At 46.3% G+C, this 16,428-nt stretch overlaps 1 long non-coding RNA gene across 2 annotated transcripts; it reads left to right on the top strand.

Annotated features, from left to right (window-relative positions):
• The first annotated feature begins 81 nt into the window (after positions 1–81).
• Positions 82–4,766, top strand: LOC146524303 (uncharacterized). Of its 2 annotated transcripts, XR_014869135.1 has the most exons (3): positions 82–2,490; positions 2,575–3,420; positions 4,063–4,766. It is a non-coding gene; the product is annotated as an uncharacterized LOC146524303 (long non-coding RNA). The 2 variants fall into 2 exon arrangements; XR_014869129.1 differs by having other exon boundaries at positions 82–3,420.
• The last annotated feature ends 11,662 nt before the right edge of the window (positions 4,767–16,428 follow it).

Genomic DNA, 16,428 nt, shown 5'->3' with positions numbered 1-16,428 from the left:
GCCATTGCACCCGTGGCAGGCTGCCTGAAGTATTCTGTTGCTATCACGGGACCCGAGGTAGGCCACCTAAACTCTTGTGTTATAGTCAGTGTTGGGTAAGTTACTTTAAAATAGTAACTTAGTTACATTACTAGTTACTTCTATCAAAAGTAACTCAGTTACTTCAAGTTACTCGTTACTTTCAAAGTAACTAGTTACTAGGGAAAGTAACTTTGGTTTTACTCAGAATTCTCTTGTTAATGTGTTGCTTCCATAACTTTGCCAGTCTTCTAGCTTGCTTACTTGCCACAAGTGCACTGTGCCACCTACCAATAGAAAGGAACAGATAATGTGCATATTTCCACGAGAGAAATCCCACACCTGGACCATCATTGACTGCTGCCATGATTCTAGCCTACGTCACAGCATCATGTGCGCCTTTTACATCCAACACAAAAACTGCAGTCGTGGTACTTTGATTGTACTCGGAACTCGGAAATTCTGCCTTCTGAATAGGAAGATGTAGGTAACACCAGACTGCAGATGAGCTGCATACAGGGCTGGACTGGGACAAAAAATCGGCTCGGGCATTTTGACTAGAGCCCACCATTATAGGAAAAATCATAAAGCCTTTGAATGAAAACAAACACTGTTGTGACAGTGATGTACACTGTTTTGATGGTATATTTGCATCGATCTATGAATCATTTGTTCGCAAGATTCAGATAATTATTTTTTAAAAGCTAGACATTTTAAATTAGAATAAGAAAGAAAAGTATTTCTTTGTGCCCACCTTTCCCTGTTAATGCCCTACCTGGCCCCCCTGGCAAAACTTTGCTAGATCCGCACCTGCACAATTACCAGCTGTCAGCTACCTAAAAAAGGATCCTGGGGTTATTTGTCTCTCAGAAACAGTTCATAACTTCCCTTCAACTCATTCATGTCACCTAAAAGGTAAACCTGTTTCTCCATCACCTGCTCAGCTCTGATGATTCAGTAAGGACATCTCCTGGTTTCATCTTCATGTTTCCCTCTCACCAGATAACCAAACCGACATCATGACCAGCAGCTTTTTTGCAGCTGTGGCTCCAGCAAACATCAGCTGATACTAGAAATTAATATTATATAAATTCTAACAACAGCTGATCAAGCTTAAACGTGCTGCTGTTGTTTAGCGTGACATCCGCTGGTTTCCTCTTTCTGGCGCAAAGTGGGCGATAAACGAACAAGAGAGCCGATCAGCTGATCATTGATCAGTTTTCATGATTGAAGTAGAAACGGGAGAGGGAGGGGGAGAATGAGAGAAGAAGAGACAGCTGTGCAGCAAAGACACAGAATAACTCCAGCTTTGTGCCCTTTTCATTGTAGCTGAATTACGGGACAAACTGTTCCTTTTCACCTCAATAAGAAACGCGTAATATTTTCTCTGAATACCAGACGGGACGGTTGGCAACTCTAATAACTTATGAACAAAATAAAGTTCAACATCATTAACTTCATAGCACCCACCCAGCTGTATAGAAACTCCGTCATGCTAGCTAGTACGCAGTACGGAAAAAGTCAGCACAACGAAAATAAACTCCACCTAAACTTGGTTTATATCTGACCCAGATAGACTGCAGGTCATAACTTCTTACCTGAAGTTCAGTTCACACTTGGACCGGCGGCCGCCTCGGGTCTCTTTTCCTTCTGCGTCCTCCACCTGCTGCCTCCACCACTTGCTAATGTTACAGAATCTGTGGAAGCTCCGCGATAGCCACCACACGAAGTAACGAGTAACGACCCTATCTAAATCCTAGTAACGACTAACGCGTTCCTGGTTTTGGCATAATAACTAGTTACCGTGCTCGTTACCACAATAGTAACGTAGTTACTGTAACGCGTTACTTAATAACGCGTTAGTCCCAACACTGGTTATAGTTACTGGCCGCCTGAACTGTTTTTCTCCCGCCACGGTTTTGGGGGATTATTGAACTGTTTTGTGCCTCCGCTGGAGTCGCGGTTGAGCCTCTGGGACTTTTGAGATGGACAGTTTGGTCATTTGGGGGTTGGTCCCGGCCCTCCGTCCTGTTACCCCCCGCCGCCCGCCCTGGGCTGGTTGGGTTGTGGTTTTTGTTTTGTTTTGTGTCGTCGGGTGCCGACCCTTAGAGGGGGGGGTACTGTCACGGACCCGGCTCTGGGGACTCGGGTTCCATGGGCAGTGGGGACTAGGACTGTTGTTATTATTATTATTATTATTGTTATTGTTATTATCGTTATCATTATTATTATTATTTGGTGTGTTGTCTGCACTGCCCCTGTGCACATCTGTATGTAGGCAGGTGGCTGTGTTGCCTTTCTTCTGTGGCCAAGTTACAGGCACCTTCAGCCCTGGGGGCGTGGCCTGACTTGAGGGCTGGCCACACCCGAAGTCCTTGCCGCACACCTGCTCCTCACCTGGGCTCGTCGGTGGAGCTATTTAGAAGAGTGATGGAGCTTCCACCGACGCTGGATTATTGCGTTTGACTACACGTCAGTCTTCGAGCACAGTCAAGTGTTAGTGTATGCCTGCATGGATACAGTGTGTAACGGCTGCCTCTATTGTTTTCCCCTCAGGAGGAGTGTGGGACGAGAAGGAGCAGTGAGCACGGGGAGTGCAGGGACACTGGGGCAGAGAGCACGACACGGGGACTTTTAGGAAGAAGACACTACACGGAGTCTGGGAAACTGGGGGATTTATTGTTGTTTACTTCACCACCTTGTAAATAAACACTGTTGCACTGAAGAGTCCGGCGTTTGGGTCCTATTTCCCCATCTCCCCACGGTCTGCCAGCCAGACCGTGACACATTCATACCTATGGACAATTTAGAGTTTCCACACAATCACAGGAGAACATGCAAACTCCACACAGAAAGACCCACAATTTCATACCATAAGGTCACCAGTCTCCCAGCAACTCATTTCTCATATATTTGCCCAACAACTTCACAAAAGCTGGAGAATTTATTGCGGGACCATGTACTCTCATGTGCCTCTTCATTTTCTCAACAAATGAAATCATTTCTCTTTTAACACATAAACAGTGTGGATGCTGAAGAGCTTCATCTGTCATGGAGGTGACCAATAACCCAATGGTCACTCTGACAAAGCTCCAGCATTGCTATGTGGAGTATGGAGAACCTTTAAGAAGGACAGAGGCTGTATCCCAATTCAGGGTCTGCAGCCTTAAAGGCTGCATTTTAAGGCCGATTACGTCACAGTGGCGCGCCGAAGGCTGTCCCAATTCAAAGGCTGCTCGAAATGCGGCCCTCAAATGCGTCCTTCATTTCCCTGAATTTTAAGGCTGTGGCAGTGTAGACTTCGTGGTCCCATATATCCCACAATTCATAGCGCGGCAGTCGGTGTGGATAATTCTGCCGCAGACGGCAGAAGCGGAGCGGCCGAAGAGTAAACTGTGAAAAGTAAGTACTGAATATTATGTCACTTATGTGTAAATGTTTAATAATGAGGAACATTAAAACATTACTGTTGGCCACATGTCAGCAGAGTTATTTGCCATTATCGATGTTTGTACGTTCAGCTTTTACTTGCTTTTAAAGCCTTTAAAATATAATAATACAATAGTCGACCTTAATCTGACAGAGAATGTGATGATTTTGTGGATAATTAAAGTCAGTCATATATCCACAAACACAACAAGCTGAAAGTCAGTGATGCTGCTCGGTTTGCAGTCCTCAATATCACGGCATAAGCAGGATTCACTGCACTGTTAATGTTAGCTATGTTATATTGCTGCCTCTGTTCGGTGGTGTCGAGCCAAACGGACTTTAACGTGTGTTTGAACAAGCTGACGGTTCACTCGTTAAGCTGAAAGAAAGATGCTTTAATCACAGGAGTCACACATGTGTCCACTGTACCATCTGGGAACTCTTCTTGTTTAGCACTCGTAATAACACAAACACTAAATCCTCCTGTTTGTAGCAGTGTATACACCTGAGACTGTCACCTGTCTGTCCTGCACTCTCTCTCTTATTTTCTCTCTGATTGTGGAATAAAAGTATGAACATGTATTTATAAGTTACACTTGTGTTTGAATCCTGCAGCTTATTACACATTTGATTTCCATGTGTGACAACTGCAAGTGTCCAGAATGAGGACAGACTGAGGGACCCACTGCTGCACATCATCTGTGAGGCTTTGCACCCCTGATGGTCCACCAGGACAAACTCAGCAGTGTGTGAGGAAGAGGAGGAGGAAGAGCCAGCAGCAGCTGACAGATGGAGAGAATAGACAGACTGTTCCCTGTTTGTGAAGGACTGCTAGAAAAGTTTAGAATAACTAATTGTCTGTCCTGAATCAGTCTTATTAGGTAATGTTCAAATAATTTGATCATCCCAGTGTTTTCAGTGTGGGAGAAAGTACTCAGGGCCTTCAAGTTACACACTATGAAAGGCAGCAACAAGTTTAATATTCAGAAACTTAAAGTATGTATCAGCAGCAGAATGGAGCTAAAAATAAATGTTTGTTTCAGTTTTATGAAGCTTTGAGTATTTTGGATTCGTAGCAGTGCTGTGTTTGTTGCATCATATTGCTGTAATTGTTTATATGCTTTATATATTCTGAGGTAAGTTGATCTATAGTGTTACATCATATTCTATAAGGATGTTATGTGTTTGTATACTTTCTGCCCAGTTTGACCCATTTAGCAGAAGTCAGCCTGTTTAAGGCTCTGATATCTATTCTGTATGACTTAAAGCAGTTATGACATGGTCTGATTTTCTCACCCAATAAAGGAATATTTAATATATCAGTCTACTCTTCATTCTATCAGACACAGTTATCACAGCTCGTGCATTTGCTTTTTACACATATATGTAAGCACTGAGGCAAAATGTAATAATGCCAACATACTGTAACGATGGTTAAATGTTATTTTACAGTGACATGTTGGTTATCTCTGCACACTGTTGTTATTTCTTTAAGATACATGTTTGGTTGTGCTGCAGGAAAAAGGGAGTTAATGTGTGCAGGAAGGGGAGGGGGGTCCCTTGTTGTTGTGTGACTGTGCGGGGCTGAAGTGAGGTGCGGTACGAGGGCACTCTCCCCGGAGTTAACGGCCCGTTTGCCTGTGTTACCGAATAAACGGACAAACTGAGATCCAAACGTCTGGTTCTTGTGAACGCTACACTGGTGTCAGAAGTGAAGAAAAAAAAAAAACCCGAAAACGCCCGACACCCTGTTGCTGGCGACGCTGACCGTCACGAGACACGAGGATGTTGCCGGGCAAGATTAAGAAGGAGACGGAGGAGAGGGAGGTTCGTCCGCGCTCGCCTGCCCATAGAGTGAGGGAAACGGCGCTGCGGCTGTCTGCTGAAGCTGGATTTTCTCCAGGTTTGACTAGGCTCGGGAACTTTTCGCACAGCGGCCGCGATTCCGGCGGGAAGGAGTCGACCTCGCTTGGCGCGCCGTCACGTGATGTAAACAAACATGGCGGCGCCCAGCAAGCTGCGGCGAATATAAAAACGCCTAAGTTCAGCGGCAAGACGCCATGGGAAGTGTTTATTGCACAGTTTGAGCTGTTAGCTGTTGCAGCTGGCTGGTCTGAGGAACATAAAGCTCTCCAATTGGCTTTGTGCCTGTGTGAGGATGCAGCTGCATGCCTGCTGCTGCTGACCGAGGAGCAAAGGGGAGATTATAATGCTCTGGTTGGGGCACTTCAGAGACGCTTCGGGCAGTATAACCAACCAGTGCTGCTGAGGTCGGAGTTCCACAACAGACGCAGATTGCCAGGAGAGCCCCTTCGCATTTTGGCCCATGAAGTCGAGTGTCTTTGCCGGAGGGCGTATGACAGCATGCCACCATCAGTGCAGGCGGAGTTAGCTCGGGACCAGTTCCTGCAGGCCCTGAGCCCTAAAGAGCTCCGTGTGCAAACTCAGCTTGCTCGACCGGCCACACTCAGTGCAGCCCTGGAGCTAGCCTTGGAGAGGGAGATGCTTGCAGGATCGTCTGGGGGCACTGATGACACACATGTGGTGAGGGCTATGTCAGCACCTGTGGAGCAGATGGAGATGCCAGCGGGCCTGTGCAGTTTGGTTCAGACGGCTTCTCTGCAGTCGCCTTCCCCTCGGGCTGGCCCACGCCGCCGACCACAGAGCTGCTGGGGATGTGGACAAGTCGGACACCTCATCAGGCAGTGCCCCAAGCTTGCAGCGGTTCAGGGAAACGCACACGGGCCCGTGTAGGTGGGAGTACACGGGCCAGGGAGAACAACGTCCCCACACCACCGCCATTTCCGCCCGGTGCGGTCATCGCTGTGGGCTGGACCCAGGTTGGCGACTTTTGCCATGTTCCAGTGATGATTGCGGGGGTGTCCTCTACGGCCCTTCTGGACACAGGGTCCAATGCAACGCTGGTCCGACCCGATGTTGTCCCAGCCGGAGCTGCTGTGCATCCAACTAATGTGCGACTTAAGACTGTGACCGGTGATCTGGCCCCAATTAGAGGGAGGGGAGTGTTCCAGTTTAAGGTGGGGGACCTCGGTGTGCCTTATGCTGCCTGGGTGGCTGACGTGCAGGACGCCTGCATCCTTGGGCTGGATTTTTTGCGAGCCATTGGTGGTGTACTGGACTTAGGCAAAGGCTTCCTCGTACTCCCTGATGGGAAGAAGGTGCAGCTTATTCCTCCCCCGGTCTGCCCAGCATCTGCCGCGGCGTCCACCTCCACCTCGGAGACCCCTGCAGACCCGCCAGCAGAACAGCAAGCGGAAGAGGAGGAGACGCTCTCAGCAGTGAGGAGCATCTGGTCAAAGAACTGTGAGGGGCTGACTCCACAGCAGCATGAGAGTCTATGGCAGGTACTAAGAGAGTTTAGTGACATTTTTGCCCTGAAAGAAAGTGATGTTGGCTTGACACATTTGGTGGAGCACGTCATTGAGACCGGGGATGCCCAGCCTATTAAAGTGCGCCCCCGCCGCCTGCCCCTGGCTCATCAGGAGGCTGCTGACAGAGAGTTGTGTGAAATGATGAAGGCGGGCATCATAGAGCCATCTGATAGCCCGTGGGCCTCCGCTGTGGTGATGGTGCCTAAGAAAAAGAGCCCAAGGATGCGTTTCTGTGTGGACTACAGACCACTCAACAAAGTGACAATAAAGGACTCTTACCCCCTTCCCAGGATTGATGAGTCTCTCGATTTAGTAGCCGGATCCTCCTGGTTCTCCACCCTGGACCTGCGGAGTGGCTACTGGCAGGTGCCACTGTCCCCTGAATCCAGACCAAAGACAGCCTTCTGCACTAACAGGGGACTATGGCAGTTCAAAGTCCTGAGCTTTGGTCTTTGCAACGCTCCTGCTACCTTCGAGAGGCTTATGGACAGTGTGCTGGCTGGCGTCCCACGGCAACGGTGTCTGGTCTACCTGGATGATCTTCTAGTACACGGGAGCTCCTTTGATGCTGCCCTGGATGCCCTGAGAGAAGTGTTGGGGAGGGTGGCGGCTGCAGGCCTGAAGCTGCACCCCGACAAGTGCCACTTCATGAGGAGAGAGGTAGAGTTTCTGGGCCACAAGCTGGGTCATGAGGGCATCAGCACTTTGGAGGAAAAAATTTGCACCATTACTGAGTGGCCCACACCAGCAGACCAGAAACAGCTCAAAAGCTTCCTAGGACTGGCGTCTTATTACAGGAGGTTTGTGAAGGGCTTTTCCTCTATAGACCGTGACTTCATCTGGACCCAGGACTGTCAGCAGGCATTCAACACCCTCCGCAGATCGCTGACAGAGTCCCCAGTCCTTGCCCCCCCTGACCCCACCCTGCCTTTTGTCCTGGACACTGACGCAAGTAATGTGGGGCTGGGAGCTGTGTTGTCGCAGGTTGGGCCGGAAGGTGAGAAGGTGGTGGCATACTTCAGCCGGGTCCTGAACAGGAGTGAGCGGCGCTACTGTGTCACACGACGAGAGCTGCTGGCCGTGGTGGCAGGGGTGAGACACTTTAAGTACTACCTGTGTGGCACATCTTTTGTTATCAGAACCGATCATGCCGCCCTCCAGTGGCTGATGTCTTTCAGGGAGCCAGAAGGACAGGTGGCTCGCTGGCTGGAGGAGCTCCAAGCCTTCAATTTCACTGTGGAGCACAGAGCAGGGACGCACCATTCTAACGCAGACGCCCTCTCTCGCCGCCCATGTGCTGCAGCTGGCTGCCGTTACTGTGAGAAGCGAGAGGAGATTGAGCGGGAACTCACAACAATAGACGGAGCAACACAGCTCGCCTGCAGGGCTCTTCTGGTGGTGAATGCAGCGGAGTGGAGGGCACGGCAGGAACAAGACACTGACCTGCTGCCAGTCCTGCAGTGGCTGGAGAGGGAGGAGCAACCCCTTTGGGATGAGGTCACTGGGTTTTCCGTCTGTACCAGGGGGCTGTGGGCCAAGTTTGCAGCTCTCAGGCTGAAGGAGGGGGTGTTGGAGCGTGCCTGGAAGGATCCTGCCACAGGGGAGGAGAGGTGGCAGGTTGTGGTGCCAAGGTCGCTGAGGTCAGCTGTGCTGGAAGCCTGCCATGGGAGCACTGGCTCCGGCCACTTTGGAATCTCCAAGACCCTCCGCCGCCTCCGCCAGGGCTACTACTGGGGTCAGCAGCGGAGGGATGTGGAGGACTTTTGCCGCAGCTGTGATGCATGTTCCTCGCACAAAGGGCCACAGGACCAGTCCCGGGCTCAGCTTCAGCAGCAACCAGCAGGAGCTCCAATGGAACGAGTAGCTGTGGACGTCATGGGCCCATTTCCTCGTACAGACAGAGGAAACCGCTTTGTCCTTGTGGCCATGGACTATTTTACCAAGTGGCCGGAAGCATATGCCATCCCAGATCAGGAGGCTGAGACTGTCGCTGATGTATTAGTGGAGGGGATGTTCAGCCGCTTTGGAACAGCAGAGACCCTCCACAGTGACCAGGGGCGTAACTTTGAGTCCAAGGTATTTGCTGCCATGTGTGAACGCCTTGGGATTAAGAAGACTCGCACCACCCCACTTCACCCCCAAAGCGATGGACTGGTGGAAAGGTTTAACAGGACGCTGGCCCAGCAGCTAGCCATCCTTACCTCAGAACACCAACGGGACTGGGACTACCATCTTCCCCTTATCCTCATGGCCTACAGGTCGGCAGTGCAAGACTCCACCCAATGTACGCCTGCCCTGCTCATGTTAGGGAGAGAGCTGAGAACTCCTGCAGAGTTGGCTTTTGGGAAGCCCCCGGACGCACCAGAGGCACCACCAGGCCGGGACTACGCAAGGAAGCTGCAGGACCGGCTGGATTCTGCACATTCCTACGCCCGGGAGCAGCTGGCGAAGGCAGGCCTGCGCCAAAAGAGGAATTATGACATCACCACTAAGGGGAGGCACTTCCGTGCTGGGGAGCTGGTGTGGGTCTACAGCCCAAAGAGAAAGAAAGGACGGTGTCCTAAACTGGATTGCAGCTGGGTGGGGCCCTGCAGCGTCCTGGAGCGAGTGGGGGAAGTTGTTTACAGGGTGCAGTTGCCTCCTAGAGGGAGGAAAGTGGCGCTGCACAGAGACCGGATGGCTCCCTATAGAGGGCAGTCCCTCCCCTCCTTCCCTGAGGGACGTGTACAGAGCTCCCATGACCCTGCACAGAGGGACCCCCGGCCAGAGCTGCGTTCCCCTCCCTTGGACCCTTCACCTCAAAGCCCCGAAGCTCCGTGTACACCCCAGGGGCTCAGGAGGTCAAGGAGAGAACGCAGGTTACCACCCCGCCTCAGAGACTGTGTTGTTCCCTCGGGGACGAGGAACTTATTGCTGGGGGGGCAGTGTAACGATGGTTAAATGTTATTTTACAGTGACATGTTGGTTATCTCTGCACACTGTTGTTATTTCTTTAAGATACATGTTTGGTTGTGCTGCAGGAAAAAGGGAGTTAATGTGTGCAGGAAGGGGAGGGGGGTCCCTTGTTGTTGTGTGACTGTGCGGGGCTGAAGTGAGGTGCGGTACGAGGGCACTCTCCCCGGAGTTAACGGCCCGTTTGCCTGTGTTACCGAATAAACGGACAAACTGAGATCCAAACGTCTGGTTCTTGTGAACGCTACAATACTGAAGGAACAACATTTGTCTCTTATATATAATTCATCTATATATATACTGTCAAAGATACTTGAATGTCTTTGAGTGAAGATTTAAGGTGATGGGACATATAAATAGCTGCAACTTCAATCTTTACTGAAGCTCAGTATTTGACACAGAGTTCACTCACATGTGCTGTACCAGTGTACCTGCACATGTGATGTGATAATAGAAGTGATTTGATTTGAGAGTTCAAACTCACTGCTGTAATAACTAATAATGATTAATATAATAACTATAATATTGGCCATATCATATTTACACTGACTTTAGTCTCATGAACAACATTAGCCAATTGTTATTTACTATCTAATCTTATATGACTGTTCAGTACAGAAATGAAGCCCAACAATCATGTTTTACAGTCCTGTGGTCTCAGCCTCAGATACTTATTAAATCACACAAAGCTTATGTAGAAACAAACAAATGAACAAAATATGTTCTCCTTCATTTCTGTCAACCACACGTTTCCAGCTATTGTGGTTGCTAGGCAACCTGGGCAGCGCGACGGAGGCTAGACCGTCCCATTTCACAAGTCTCTCACTTCCGGCCTTAGCGGTCTTTGAGTACGCGGCCCTTGAGGACCGTTGAGGCTGCGTACTTTAAGGCTGCAGACCCTGAATTGGGATACAGCCTCATTGTCACTACCCAATCCGTACCGGAAACCCGATCGGTACCCCGCATGCGCGAAAGGTGTCTACTTCCGTTCGTAGCATTTTACGATAGTTATGGGCAGTGTTGGGACTAACGCGTTATTAAGTAACGCGTTACAGTAACTACGTTACTATTGTGGTAACGAGCACGGTAACTAGTTATTATGCCAAAACCAGGAACGCGTTAGTCGTTACTAGGATTTAGATAGGGTCGTTACTCGTTACTTCGTGTGGTGGCTATCGCGGAGCTTCCACAGATTCTGTAACATTAGCAAGTGGTGGAGGCAGCAGGTGGAGGACGCAGAAGGAAAAGAGACCCGAGGCGGCCGCCGGTCCAAGTGTGAACTGAACTTCAGGTAAGAAGTTATGACCTGCAGTCTATCTGGGTCAGATATAAACCAAGTTTAGGTGGAGTTTATTTTCGTTGTGCTGACTTTTTCCGTACTGCGTACTAGCTAGCATGACGGAGTTTCTATACAGCTGGGTGGGTGCTATGAAGTTAATGATGTTGAACTTTATTTTGTTCATAAGTTATTAGAGTTGCCAACCTAATGCAGGACTCTGGTATTCAGAGAAAATATTACGCGTTTCTTATTGAGGTGAAAAGGAACAGTTTGTCCCGTAATTCAGCTACAATGAAAAGGGCACAAAGCTGGAGTTATTCTGTGTCTTTGCTGCACAGCTGTCTCTTCTTCTCTCATTCTCCCCCTCCCTCTCCCGTTTCTACTTCAATCATGAAAACTGATCAATGATCAGCTGATCGGCTCTCTTGTTCGTTTATCGCCCACTTTGCGCCAGAAAGAGGAAACCAGCGGATGTCACGCTAAACAACAGCAGCACGTTTAAGCTTGATCAGCTGTTGTTAGAATTTATATAATATTAATTTCTAGTATCAGCTGATGTTTGCTGGAGCCACAGCTGCAAAAAAGCTGCTGGTCATGATGTCGGTTTGGTTATCTGGTGAGAGGGAAACATGAAGATGAAACCAGGAGATGTCCTTACTGAATCATCAGAGCTGAGCAGGTGATGGAGAAACAGGTTTACCTTTTAGGTGACATGAATGAGTTGAAGGGAAGTTATGAACTGTTTCTGAGAGACAAATAACCCCAGGATCCTTTTTTAGGTAGCTGACAGCTGGTAATTGTGCAGGTGCGGATCTAGCAAAGTTTTGCCAGGGGGGCCAGGTAGGGCATTAACAGGGAAAGGTGGGCACAAAGAAATACTTTTCTTTCTTATTCTAATTTAAAATGTCTAGCTTTTAAAAAATAATTATCTGAATCTTGCGAACAAACGATTCATAGATTGATGCAAATATACCATCAAAACAGTGTACATCACTGTCACAACAGTGTTTGTTTTCATTCAAAGGCTTTATGATTTTTCCTATAATGGTGGGCCGGTCTCTAGTCAAAATGCCCGAGCCGATTTTTTGTCCCAGTCCAGCCCTGTATGCAGCTCATCTGCAGTCTGGTGTTACCTACATCTTCCTATTCAGAAGGCAGAATTTCCGAGTTCCGAGTACAATCAAAGTACCACGACTGCAGTTTTTGTGTTGGATGTAAAAGGCGCACATGATGCTGTGACGTAGGCTAGAATCATGGCAGCAGTCAATGATGGTCCGGGTGTGGGATTTCTCTCGTGGAAATATGCACATTATCTGTTCCTTTCTATTGGTAGGTGGCACAGTGCACTTGTGGCAAGTAAGCAAGCTAGAAGACTGGCAAAGTTATGGAAGCAACACATTAACAAGAGAATTCTGAGTAAAACCAAAGTTACTTTCCCTAGTAACTAGTTACTTTGAAAGTAACGAGTAACTTGAAGTAACTGAGTTACTTTTGATAGAAGTAACTAGTAATGTAACTAAGTTACTATTTTAAAGTAACTTACCCAACACTGGTTATGGGTCAGAGTATATGTTAAAATGTTTAGAATAATAAGTATATCTTAAAATGTTTGCAATAATGAAGCATTTCAGTACAATATAGACAAAAACGAAAAATAAAAAGATAGTTACGGATCGGGACTCCCTGATCCTTACTGCGCATGTGCAAAGTCGTACCGTAGAAATCGGGTCTACCCGATCCGTACCGCGCATGTGCAGATGTTTTCTTCTTCTTCTGTTCGTTTAATGGCAGTTTACTCCCCAGTGTACGAGGATACTGCCACCTGCTGACCGAGTGAATGAACCCTATTGTAAACTGAATTGGCGTCATTACAAACGTGTGTTAAATTTGATTTTTTTTTCCCAAACCTTTATTTAAACATCTGTACAATACAAAATGGAATTAAACAGTACCACAATAATGATGTTGTACTTACAAAAGAATTGTATGCATAGATAAACAAATACAAGAACAGTATTCAGAAACAACAATATAAATATGCTAGGGGGAAAGTAACTGATCAAGCCAAAGAATAAAGTGATTGAAAGATCTTGATTTTTTCACAAACACCAATAGTTTTTATAGCTTTTGGGTTAGTGGAGTTCTTAATTGAGTTAAGATACTGTACAAGTTCAAAGGAGAATACATAAAAAGAGGGATGTCTTCCTAAACATTTGGACTTATGAATATGACATTTAGCCATTTAAGTTAATCATATATCTGTTATCAAAGTTGAATTGTTTTTGGTTTTTGTGCAGACCAAACAAAACATATTTCCAAAGCAGTACAAATCCTTTAAATATATTTTCTGAAATAAAAACACATAAACTTTGCCAAAAATCTTGTACAAGGTTACAAAACCAAAAAAGATGTATAGTAGATTCCTTGGAAGTTTTACAAAAGCTACAGCTTGTATCAATGTCTAATTTGAATTTGCTTTGAAGATAATCTTTAGAAGGATAAATTCTGTGTATTAATTTATAAGAAATATCTTTAATTTTGTTGGTAATTAAAAACTGATTAGGGAGTCTCCAAACTTCGTTCCACATAATACCATCTCACAGCCGGTTCCAGAAAAAAATGACATATGGTAGCGTGGTTATGGTACTCTGAAATAAAGCTCTGATCGATTTATTGTTGTTTTTAGATTGCTGCACTAAGGTCAAGAAGGACAAGCACAGAGATGAGTCCACTGTCAGAGGCCATAAGAAGATCATTTGTAACCTTCACTAAAGCTGTTTCTGTGCTGTGATGAGCTCTGAAACCTGACTGAAACTCTTCAAATAAACCATTCCTCTGCAGATGATCTGTTAGCTGTTTGACAACTACTCTTTCAAGGATTTTTGATATGAAAGGAAGGTTGGAGATTGGCCTATAATTAGCTAAGACTGCTGGGTGTAGAGATGGCTTTTTGAGTAAAGGTTTAACTGCAGCCACCTTGAAGGCCTGTGGTACATAGCCGATTATTAGAGATAGGTTGATCATATATAAGATCGAAGAATTAATCAATGGCAGGACTTCTTTGAGCAGTTTTGTAGGAATGGGGTCTAAAAGACACGTTGATGGTTTGGAGGAAGTAATTATTGAAGTTAATTCAGAAAGATCGATTGGAGAAAAAGAGTCTAACTTAACCTCTTAAGCCCCAAGCCTAACTGATCTCCTGCCTTTTGCCCCCGTATCAGGGGGCGTTGGGGCTTAAGAGGTTAACATCAATGGTACTAAGAGTAGCTGTAGATAATATTACATCTGTGGGATGATTATTGGTAATTTTTTCTCTAATGATAAAAATTTTATTTGTGAAGAAGTTCATGAAGTCATTACTAGTTAACGTTAAAGGGATGGTTGGCTCAAAAGAGCTCTGACTTTTTGTCAGCCTGGCTACAGTGCTGAAGAGAAACCTGGGGTTGTTCTTATTTTCTTCAATCAGTGATGAGTAGTAAGCTGTTCTGGCTTTGCGGAGGGCTTTCTTATAAAGCAACAAACTATTTCTCCAGGCTAAATGATGATCCTCTAAATTTGTGACACGCCATTTCCTCTCCAGATTACGAGTCATCTGCTTTAGGGTACGTGTTTGAGAATTATACCACGGGGTCAGGTACTTCTGATTAGAGACCTTAGTTTTCACTGGAGCTACAGTATCCAGAGTCGTACGTAGTGAGGAGGTGAAATTATTAACAAGATAATCGACCTCTGTTGGGGTAGCGTTCAGATAGCTGCTCTGCTCTGTGTTGGTACAGGGCATTGACGATGATAACAGTGGCTGGATTATATTCTTAAACTTAGTTACAGCGCTTTCAGAAAGACATCTACTTTGATAAAGTCCACTCTCCACTGCTGCGTAATCAATTATTGTAAATGTAAATGTTATCAAGAAATGATCAGACAGGAGAGGGTTTTCAGGAAACACTGTTAAATGTTCAGTTTCTATGCCATATGTTAAAACAAGATCTAGAGTGTGATTAAAGTGGTGGGTGGGTTCTTTTACATTTTGAGAGAAACCAATTGAGTCTAACAACAGATTAAATGCCATGTTGAGGCTGTCATTTTTAGCATCTACAGTACATGGATGTTAAAATCACCCACAATAATTATTTTATCTGAGCTCAGAACTAAATTAGATATAAAGTCTGAGAAATCAGACAGAAACTCTGTGTAAGGCCCAGGTGGACGATAGATGATAACAAGTAAGACTGGTTTCTGAGTTTCACAGCTGGGGTGGACAATGTTAAGCATCAGGCTTTCAAATGAATTAAAAGTCTGTCTTGGTCTTTCATTAATAGACTGGTGTGAAAAATTGCTGCCACACCGCCCCCTCGCCCTGTGCTTCGAGATTTCTGGTAGTTAGAATGACTCGGGGGTGTTGATTCATTTAAACTAACATAATCATCCTGCTGCAACCAGGTTTCTGTAAGACAGAGTAAATCAATTTGTTGATCAATTATTAAGTCATGTACTAACAGAGACTTGGAGGAGAGAGACCTAATATTTAATAATCCACATTTCACTGTTTTACTCTTTGGTTCAGATGTGGATACTGTATTATTCTTTCTTTGTAAATGTTTAGGTTGTTTGTTGCTGGTTTTTAGTTTGTTTTTTGTCTTTTTGGAAGCAGACACAGTCTCTATGGAGATGGGTTTTTGGGGGGGTAGCAGGAGGAGAGAAGCTGCAGAGAGGCGTGTGTTGTGGAAGTTTTTCCACTTAAATAAAGTCTGCAGATGAGCGGTGAGCGGTAGCTAACATTCTTTTATTCCCATGCACACAACATACAAACAAGCTTGTGAAGCCCCTGCATGACCACGGGGCAGGGTCAGCAGAGTCTCACTGAGCCAAAGTCAACCTCTCAGTTAAATACCTTCTCCAGGAACCAAAGGCAGTACACAGCTGTTTCACACCTTAAGGTTCACACTCCCTTGCTACTTCCCAGAGTCCTCAAGAGACAAAAGACTGGTCCTCTGGAGTTCCTGTTTTCCCCCCAACATTTTGCTACACCCCCTACCATTTGTCTTAAGTATGAGTGTCAGACATGTTAAAACAATGAAATAATGTGATTAATACCTTAGTGAAAGAAATTCCTCTACACGTGTAAGACTGCAACTCTGCTTCCTGGTCCCAACTCTGGATAGTCATATTTTGAGGGGTTTAATAAATTTGTCGATATTTCTAGAAATGAGAGCTGCTCCATCCAAAGTGGGATGGATGCCATCTCTCCTAACAAGACCAGGTTTCCTCCAGAAGGTTTGCCAATTATCTATGAAGCCCACATCGTTTCTGGGACACCACTCAGACAGCCAGCAATTTAAGGAGAACATGCGGCTAAAC

Source organism: Neolamprologus multifasciatus, chromosome 2, assembly GCF_963576455.1.
Source record: "Neolamprologus multifasciatus chromosome 2, fNeoMul1.2, whole genome shotgun sequence".
Classification (NCBI taxonomy): Eukaryota; Metazoa; Chordata; class Actinopteri; order Cichliformes; family Cichlidae; genus Neolamprologus; species Neolamprologus multifasciatus.
This window is presented reverse-complemented; position numbering and strand designations above follow the sequence as displayed.